At 41.4% G+C, this 7,278-nt stretch overlaps 2 pseudogenes; one reads left to right on the top strand and one right to left on the bottom strand.

Moving 5' to 3' along the window:
• Positions 1-313: 313 nt before the first annotated feature.
• On the bottom strand, positions 314-1,136 carry LOC116461894 (prohibitin 1-like; annotated as a pseudogene).
• A 1,951-nt stretch (positions 1,137-3,087) lies between these two features.
• On the top strand, positions 3,088-4,797 carry LOC116462067 (ERO1-like protein alpha; annotated as a pseudogene).
• The last annotated feature ends 2,481 nt before the right edge of the window (positions 4,798-7,278 follow it).

Here is a 7,278-nt window from a genome sequence, read left to right as displayed (position 1 = left end):
ATATATATATATATATATATATATATATATATTTATAAATTTCTGTTGTTCACAATTTTAATGATAATACGAAATTATAGATACATGATACTATTTTTCTATATATATACTATATATATTTATATATAGTATATATATATTTATTTATAAATTATATATATATTTAAGTTATTTTACCTTTATTTCCTTCACTTTAAGCCAATCATGAAATTTCACAGTGATTTCTGGGGTGGGGGGGTGGGCGGCGGTGTTAAGAATCATTGGGGCTGTGGCTCAATTGGCCCGCGGAGGTGCAGGCAGGGTGGGCAGGCCCTCACTGGAGCAGCTGAAGGAGCACGGTCTGCCCCGCCAGCAGGTAGATCGTGTTCCGAGAGCGAGAGCGTGAGACCTGTTACTCGATGTCCTCCACACCTTCCACCTCGCGCAGCTCAGGCCGTCTCCTGTGGCGGCCAGTGAGTTGGCAATCAGCTCGGCTGCCTTGGAGTCGCTCTCAGCAGAGATGATGGCTGCCTTTTTCTGCTGCTCAGCTTTTTCCACCACAAATCTGGCCCTCTCTGCTTCCTGCTGAGCCACCTGTTTGGCTTCTAACGCTTCTGTGAATTCCTTCCCGAAGGTCAGATGTGTCAAGGACACGTCGTCCAGGATGAGCCCAAAGGTGGCTGCTCGCTCCGTAAGGTCGTTGCTCACCTGCCTGGAGACCAGCTCTCCCTGGGTGATTACTTCTCCAGCCTCGAAGCGAGCCAACACTGACTTGAGGATCTTGGTCGTGATGGACGTCAGCACAGGCTCATCATAGTCCTCTCTGATGCTGGTGAAGATGCGAGGAAGCTGGCTAACGACAGGCCAGAAGATGATGCGCAGTGTGATGTTGACATTCTGTAAATCTTTGCTACCAGTGATGACTGGTATATTACATGGTGGAGAATGGCAGTCAAAGATAATTGGTTTCTGTACCCATGGGATGAGAAAGTGAGTCTCTTCCCCCACCACAATGTCCTGTACTCCACGGAATCGGTCAAAGATGACAGCTCTGCGGCACAGCATCCACACTATATAAGGCAGAGGTTCACCACGCCTCCTGCAACAGCTAAGACCAGGCCAAACTTGCCGGTGGACTCAAACACTTTGGCTGCCATGTTTTCTTCTGGGGACCCTCTCACACCTGCTTCCACTTTGATCTACACATGAATTCCCCAGCCACCCAATTCTATTACATATTATTTTTTTAAAACTGTATGGCCCAAATACCATAAGCAAAGCCAAAGACAAATGAGTCACTGGACAAAACAATCGCAATTTTTACAACAGAATAAAAAGTAATCTCCCTAATATACAGGAGCTCTGAGAAATAAAAAGACACAGATCCACTAGAAAAATGAGCACAAGACATGAACAGATAGAAACAATTCATGCAAGTGGCCCTTAAAATAGTAAAACATGGGCAACTCACTCAAAAAAGAAAGGCAAATTACATTACATTGAAAGAGCGTTGCTTATTGTATTGGCAAAAATTCAAAAGTTCGAGAGTACACTTTGTTGCTAAAGCTCTAGGGGAAAAGAGACACAGTGAGACGCTACTGGTAGAAGTATAGAGTGATACAGTCCTTAAGGAAGGGAATTTAGTACAATCTAGCAAAATTACAAATGGACTAATTTGTCCTTTAACCCAGCAATGATATTTTTTGGGACTCTACACTAAAAGTACTTCTGCACAAATTTGAAATAATATAAACACGGCCTGTCACGGTGGCTCACGCTTGTAATCCCAGCACTTTGGGAGGCCAAGGAGGGCGGATCACGAGGTCAGGAGATGGAGACCACGGTGAAACCCCGTCTCTACTAAAAATACAAAAAATTAGCTGGGCCTGGTGGCGGGTGCCTGTAAGTCCCAGCTGCTGGGAGAGGCTGAGGCAGGAGAATGCTGTGAACCCGGGAGATGGAGCTTGCAGTGAGCCGAGATCACGCCAGTGCACTCCAGCCTAGGCATCAGAGCCAGACTCCATCTCAAAAAAAAAAAAAAAAAAAAAAGAAAGAAATAATATATACACAAGGTTAGTATTCATTATGGTATTTTGAATGACGAAAGTCTAGAAACTCCCCAAATATCCATCAATAGGGGAGCAGTTGAGTGGTTAAATAAACTGTAGTATATAGTGGAGCACTATGAACCCATAAACATGAGGAATATCTGTATGTGTTGCTCTAGAATGATAGCCACAATATTTTATGAGAAGCTACTTTAGCGCAAAATGAAGCATTGGAAAGATGAAAGCAATAAAAGACTAGTAAATATAAAAGTAATAAAAATGTTTATCTACACAGAATAGGGAAGGAAAATGGATGGAAATGGAAGGGAGAGCCAAGCACGATGGCTCACGCCTGTAATCCCAGCACTTTGGGAGGTCGAGTTGGGCGGATCACCTGAAGTCAGGAGTTCGAGACCAGCCTGGCCAACATGGTGAAATCCCATCTTTACTAAAAATACAAAATTAGCCAAACATGTTGGTGCGTGCCTGTAATCCCAGCTACTCGGGAGGCTGAGGCAGGAGAATCACTTGAACCTGGGAGGCGGAAGTTGCAGTGAGCTGAGATCGCACCACTGCACTCTAGCCTGGGCAACAAAGTGAGACATCGTCACAAAAAAAAAAAAAAAAAGAAAAAAAGAAAAGCGATAGAAGGGAGATACGGCTGAGTATACCTTTTTATGTAGTTTTGACTTTAGAATCATTTAATCATTTAATATATTCAATAATTAAGTTAAACCAAAAAGAGAAAAAAGAACAAGCCCTAAAATTGAAGCAAGTGAAATAAATAAAGCTAAGTGTTTATGAGGTTGGTAACATAACCAAAAAGAAAGATTTATTTCAAATGACTTTTAAACACAACACTTTGTCTTTCCTTAGTGGAATATATTCTAGGAACAAAACCAACTACAAAGAACTCTTAAGCTTCATTCTGTAATTTTATTGTTACTTCTAATAGTGGTATTATAAAACTATTTTATGTATTTTATAGGATAAAGCAAGTTTAGTGTAAGAAGCCATAAAAATGTGAAATCAAATAAGTTAAACATCTAGAGTTTAAATAAAATCTGCAAGCTACAAGTGTTCTGAAGATGCCAGTAATCTCACTGAAGACTATGGACAAGCTGAACAACATGGATCTGTGGATGAATCTCTGAGCGGGAAAACACAAAAGACTGTTCTTCAGTGGACCAAGCAAGATGACCCCTCAGACAACGTCTGTGAAACTGATGTCATACGGCACCCTGATGCTGAATATATAGATCGTACCTTAATCCTGAGAATTACAGGTGCCAGATGCTTGGAAGATACGGGATATCATGATCTATGAGGAAGACTTTCAAGTTACAGACAAAAGACCTTTAAATATTTTGGCACTTCTATCAATGGAAATGTGAGCAGAACATTTTTCACAGTTGGACAAAAGTACTCTGTATATAAAAAGAGCATTCTACAGACTTATATCTGGACTACTTGTGAGCATGAATGTGCATTTGAGAGCAAGATGGTATTTACAAGATACTTGGCCTGGCGTGATGGTTCATTCCTGTAATCCCAGCACTTTGGGAGGCGAAGGCAGGCAGATCACCTGAGGTCAGGAGTTCGAGACCAGCCTGACCAACGTGGTGAAACCCCATCTCTACTAAAAATACAAATAATTAACTGGGCATGGCGTGCCTGCAGTCCCACCTACTCAGAGGCTGAGGCAGGAGAACCACATTAACCTGGGTGGCAGAGGTTGCAGTGAGCTGAGATCATGCCACTGCACTCCAGCCCGGGCAACAGAATGAGACTCCATCTCAAAAACAAAACAAAACAAAAACCCAACAAGAAAAACACCAAGATACTTATTTGGAAAAGAAATGGGGACACACGTTACAGAATTCCATCAGAGGTTTGATGGCATTTTGACTGAAGGGGAAGACCCAAGAAGGCTCAAGAACTTGTATTTTCTCTGCTTAATAAAATTAAGGCCTTAATCTAAAATGCAACCACTCTCTGAGCATCCAGATTTTCAACTATTCATTGGAAATGAAGTTCAAGATTCAGAAAACAAAAAGTTACTTCTGGAAATATTTTAGGAAGTCAAATCATTTCTTTTGTATTTTGATGGAATTCTTTTTTTTTTTTTTTTTTTTTGAGATGGAGTCTCACTCTGTCGCCCAGGCTGGAGTGCAGTGGCGCAATCTCGGCTCACTGCAAGCTCCGCCTCCCGGGTTCATGCCATTCTCCTGCCTCAGCCTCTCCGAGTAGCTGGGACTACAGGCGCCCGCCACCACGCCCGGCTAACTTTTTGTATTTTTTAGTAGAGACGGGGTTTCACCGTGTTAACCAGGATGGTCTCGATCTCCTGACCTCATGATCCACCCGCCTCAGCCTCCCAAAGTGCTGGGATTACAGATGTGAGCCACCGCGCCCAGCCAGTGGAATTCGTATTTAAATTTTTTTGGTTTGAGATGGAAGAAACAGCAAAGTAACTAAAGACAGATTTTAGGCTGCATTATAGAAGTATTTCAAAAAATAGGGATTGCGTTGGTTGGTTTAAATGTCAAATGTGGGGAAAGCTTCAGGCTCAGGATTTGGCACTGCTCTCAAGATCTTGTTTTCGGAGAAACTAATAGCAAACGTGCCAGAAAGTGGGCCCGGTTAGGAAACCCATCTAACCAGACAAAAAATAGTATTGCTTAATGCATTTGGAAGAAGTTCCACAAGTGTGAAAGAATTATAAAACGTCAGGAACTTGTTGCAAATTATTAATTTAAATATGATTTGAAATATGCCTGTTTCTAGACAATGAAGGCCAGGATTATCAAATTTTTAAATGAATAACATTTGAAATATTCACAGAGAAACTTATAGCAAATTATAGACTATGGAAGACAAGAATCAGAGAACTTGAAGACATAGAAACTATTCAAAGTGAAGCACAGAGAGAAAAGAAAATATTGAAAAAGAAAGGACCAATGCAAAAGTGCTCTGTGTGGCATATCAAGTATTTTAACATAATGCAATTGACATTTCAGAAGAGCCATGGGCTAAGAAAGTATATTTAAAAATATGGCCGGGCGTGGTGGGTCATGCCTGTAGTCCCAGCAGTTTGGGAGGCCTAGGCGGGTGGATCACCTGAGGTCAGGAGTTCGAGACCATCCTGGCCAACATGGCGAAACCCCATCTCTACTAAAAATACAAAAATTAGCCAGGCATGGTGGTGGGTGCCTGTAATCCCAACTACTTGGGAGGCTGAGGCAGGAGAATGACTTGAACCTGGGAGGCGGAGGTTGCAGTGAGCTGAGATGGCGCCACTGTACTCCAACCTGGGCAACAAGACCAAAACTCCGTCTCAAAAAAAAAAAAAAAAAAAAATGAAAGTATATTTTTAAATAATGGCTGAGGCTGGGCACGGTGGCTCATGCCTGTAACCCCAGCACTTTGGGAAGCTGAGACGGGTGGATCATTTGAGGTCAGGAGTTGGAGACCGGCCTGGCTAACATGATGAAACCCGGTCTTTACTAAAAATATAAAAATTAGCCGGCCATGGTTGTGGGTGCCTGTAATCTTAGCTACTCAGGAGGCTGAGGCAGGAGAATCGCTTGAACCTGGAGGTGGAGAGTGCAGTGAGCCAAGATTGTGCCACTGCACTCCAGCCAGGGAGACAGTGAGGCTTCATCTCAAAAATAAATAAATAAATAATAATAAAAGCTAACATTTTTCCAAATTTGAAAGCTCAATAAAATCCAGGCAGAATAAACAAAGAAAACCATTCCCATGAACATCATAACCAAGTTGCTACAAACCAAGGATAAAGAAAAAAATTCTAAAAGCAGCCAGATGAAAAAGAGACACAGGCCAGGTGCAGTTGCTCATGCCTGTAATCCCAGCACTTTGGGAGGCCAAGGCAGGCAGATCACCTGAGGTCGGGAGTTTGAGACCAGCCTGACCCACGTGGAGAAACCCTGTCTCTACTAAAAATATAAAATTAGCTGGGCATGGTGGCACAGGCCTGTAATTCCAGCTACTCAGGAGACTGAGGCAGGAGAATTGCTTGAACTCAGGAGGCAGAGGTTGCGATAAGCCAAGATTGTGCCATTGCACTCCAGCCTGGGCAACAAGAGCAAAACTCTGTCAAAAAAAAGGAAAGAAAGAAAGAAAGAAAGAAAGAAAGAAAGAAAGAAAGAAAGAAAGAAAGAAAGAAAGAAAGAAAGAAAGAAAGAAAGAAAGAAAGAAAGAGAGAAACACATTATATACACAGCAGGGGTTGGCAAACTCTGACCCCTGGGTCAAATCTAGATCACTTTTTATTTCTGCAAAAAAAAGTTTTAGTGGAACACAGCCATACACACTCATTTATGTATTTGCTATGGCTGTTTCTGTGTTACAATGGCAGAGCTGGTAGTTGCAACAGAGACCATATGGCTTCCAAAGCCTGAAAGATTTACTGTATGGATGTTTATGAAAAGTTTGCCATCCCTGGTGTAGAGGAATAAAAAAAAATGCCAACAGATTTCTTATAAAAGCTATGTAAAGCAAAAGACAAGATTGAGCCAGAATTTTTTCTACCTCGCAAAAACGTCTTTCAGAAATAAAGGTGAAATAAACACTTTTTTTATACCAACAAAGGTGAAATGTTAAAGGAAGTTCTTCAGGCAAAAGAAAAATGATAACAAAAAATTGATCAATATAAAAAGATAAAGAGTGTGAAAAGTGATAAATATAAGTAAAATAGTTAAAACATTTTCTATTTATTTATTTAAAACAGCCTTGCTCTGTCACCCAGGCTGGCGTACAATGGTGTGATCACAGCTCACTGCAGCCTCGACCTCCCAGGCTCAAACAATCCTCCTCTCTCAGCCTCCTTAGTAGCTGGCACTACAGGTGCATGCCACCATGCCCGGCTAATTTTTGTGGGTTTTTTTTTGCAGAAATGGGGTTTCACCATGTTGTCCAGGCTGGTCTTGAACTCCTGGGCTCCAGTGATCCTCCCACCTTGGTCTCCCAAAGTGCTGGGATTATAGACATAAGCCACTGCACCCAACCTCTCACTTTTTAATCTCTTGAAAAAAAATAAATGACTATATAAAGTAGAAATAATAAAAATCCAGTTGGGTGTTAGCGCACATAGAAGCAATATGTATGACAAAAATAATAAAAAACATAAGGGAGAAACTGAAAGTAAATTGTTATAAGATTTTTACACTATTTGAAAGTAGACTATGATATGTTACAGGTGTATATTGTAAATCCTAGAGCTGCACTG

This window comes from Hylobates moloch, unplaced genomic scaffold (genome assembly GCF_009828535.3).
Source record: "Hylobates moloch isolate HMO894 unplaced genomic scaffold, HMol_V3 SCAFFOLD_22, whole genome shotgun sequence".
Taxonomy (NCBI): domain Eukaryota; kingdom Metazoa; phylum Chordata; class Mammalia; order Primates; family Hylobatidae; genus Hylobates; species Hylobates moloch.
The sequence above is the reverse complement of the archived record's forward strand: the minus strand, read 5'-3'. Positions and strand labels throughout refer to the sequence as shown.